The sequence below is a fragment of the Oncorhynchus masou genome, chromosome 8, assembly GCF_036934945.1.
Source record: "Oncorhynchus masou masou isolate Uvic2021 chromosome 8, UVic_Omas_1.1, whole genome shotgun sequence".
In the NCBI taxonomy this organism is placed as follows: domain Eukaryota; kingdom Metazoa; phylum Chordata; class Actinopteri; order Salmoniformes; family Salmonidae; genus Oncorhynchus; species Oncorhynchus masou.
In genome coordinates this window covers 4,657,465-4,659,964 of record NC_088219.1, presented here as the reverse complement: position 1 = coordinate 4,659,964, position 2,500 = coordinate 4,657,465, and the positions used below count along the sequence as shown (strand labels likewise).

The following is a 2,500-nucleotide window of genomic DNA, read 5'->3' as shown; positions in this document are numbered from 1 at the left end:
AGGAGTCGAGGAGACTAGCAACAACAGAGGAGGTGTAAAGGGTACTTTATCGTTGGAGTCGAAGACTAGCAACAACAGAGGATTTTTTTCTTCGTAGGAGTCGAGGGATGACAACAGAGTGTAACAGGGCTACTTCTTCGTTCGAGGGAGACTGGTTCAACAGAGGAGGTGTATTTTTCTATCATGGAGTCAAGACTTTTCACAACAGAGGAGGTAACAGGGCTACTTATCATAGGAGTCGTTGGAGACTAGCAACAACAGAGGAGGTGTAACAGGGCTACTTCTATCGTCCGAGGGAGACTGGTCCTCAGAGGAGGTAAATCACGGAGTCACTATCAGAGGAGGTGTAACAGGGCTACTTCTATCGTGGAGTGAGGGGACTGTCCAACAGAGGAGGTGTAACAGGGCTACTTCTATCAGGATATCGAGGAGACTGGCAAGACAAACAGAGGAGGTGTAACAGGGCTACTTCTATCGTAGGAGTCGAGGAGACTGGCAACAACAGAGGAGGTGTAACAGGGCTACTTCTATCATAGGAGTCGAGGGAGACTGGTCACAACAGAGGAGGTGTAACAGGGCTACTTCTATCATAGGCGTCGAGGGAGACTGGTCACAACAGAGGGTGTAACAGACTTCTATCGGTCACAACAGAGGAGGTGTAATCATAGGGCTACTTCTATCGTAGGAGTCGAGGGAGACTGGTCACAACAGAGGAGGTGTAACAGGGCTACTTCTATCGTAGGAGTCGAGGACTAGAGACAGGGCTACTTCTATCAGGAGTCAACAGAGGAGGTGTAACAGGGCTACTTCTATCATAGGAGTCGAGGGAGACTGGTCACAACAGAGGAGGTGTAACAGGGCTACTTCTATCATAGGAGTCGAGGGAGACTGGTCACAACAGAGGAGGTGTAACAGGGCTACTTCTATCATAGGAGTCGAGGGAGACTGGTCACAACAGAGGAGGTGTAACAGGGCTACTTCTATCATAGGAGTCGAGAGAGACTGGCAACAACCATGGCACTTTCATTCTGAGTTCTTGCTTGACAAGTTGTTAAAATAGCAAGTGAACCTTCGAATGCAATTTATTTTTGGAGGTCGGTCAACCATTGCTCCTTCTGGTAGATTCCGCGTCCGTTCAACTGTGCGCTTTTGCCGAACAGAAAAACAGGGTCGACGATTGTCATCATCCCTCAATTATAAACGTAGCTCGAGAAATAAGGTCATCTCGTTTTTGAAGTTAATTCTATGCTTTATAGACCGACTAATTTGTTATTTAAAAAAAAAAAAAAGACATTTCTGGAATAGAAACGCTGTTTGTAAAGTTTTTTTAAATGGTATCAAACTCAACCCTTCATATGTTCCAGTGGAGACATGACTGTTTCACGTTATGCAAATACGGGTCAACTTTGAGCACCTTTGATCTCCTGAATGTTTTGGCCTTCAGGTCCGAAAACATCACTTTCTGACCACTTCTTCCTTGGGAAAACATGTATGGAATGTTTTGTTTAAAACAAAATGGATGCTCTCAACAACAACAAAAAAGTGATTGAATTCAAACGGATTTACCTTAATTAACGGCAGTTAGAATTGGATCGGGGAAAATGGTTCAGTTGTCCGAATCTCAACAGAAACCATTTAATCTGTGTCTGGCTCTGAGGACTTGGAAACAGAAACACATGGTGTTGCCTTAGACTTGTGGTCCGACACGGAACCGAGCAGACGGAGCTGGTTCAGTGGTTTTATCTCACACACACACACACACACACACACACACACACACACACAAATTATTAATGTTTTTAACAAAAGGATGTGAGAAAAAGTGATTTTAAAACCCATTAATGACTGAACGTCTCCATTAAAATATATATAACCTTTATTTAACGAGGCAAGTCGATCAAGAACAAATTCTTATTTATAATGACGGCCTATCAGTGGGTTAACTGCCTCGTTCAGGGAACAGTGGGTTAAACTGCCTCGTTCAGGGAACAGTGGGCTAACTGCCTCGTTCAGGGGAACAGTGGGCTAACTGCCTCGTTCAGGGAACAGTGGGTTAACTGCCTCGTTCAGGGGAACAGTGGGTTAACTGCCTCGTTCAGGGGAACAGTGGGTTAACTGCCTCGTTCAGGGGAACAGTGGGTTAACTGCCTCGTTCAGGGGAACAGTGGGTTAACTGCCTCGTTCAGGGGAACAGTGGGTTAACTGCCTCGTCAGGGAACAGTGGGTTAACTGCCTCGTCCAGGGGAACAGTGGGCTAACTGGGTGGGCTAACTGCCTCGTCCAGGGGAACAGTGGGTTAAACTGCCTCGTTCAGGGGGACAGTGGGCTAACTGCCTCGTTCAGGGGACAGTGGGTTAAACTGCCTCGCCCAGGGGAACAGTTGGTTAACTGCCTCGTCCTCAGGGGAACAGTGGTTTAAACTGCCTCGTTCAGGGGGCAGAACAACCGATTTTGACCTTGTCAGCTCGGGGGGGATTTGATCTTGCAACCTTTCGGTTAC

The 2,500-nt window shown here is 46.6% G+C and overlaps 1 protein-coding gene across 1 annotated transcript in view; it reads left to right on the top strand.

Annotated features, from left to right (window-relative positions):
• Nucleotides 1–2,500, top strand: part of scaf4a (SR-related CTD-associated factor 4a) — a 58,327-nt gene that overhangs the window by 15,076 nt on the left and 40,751 nt on the right.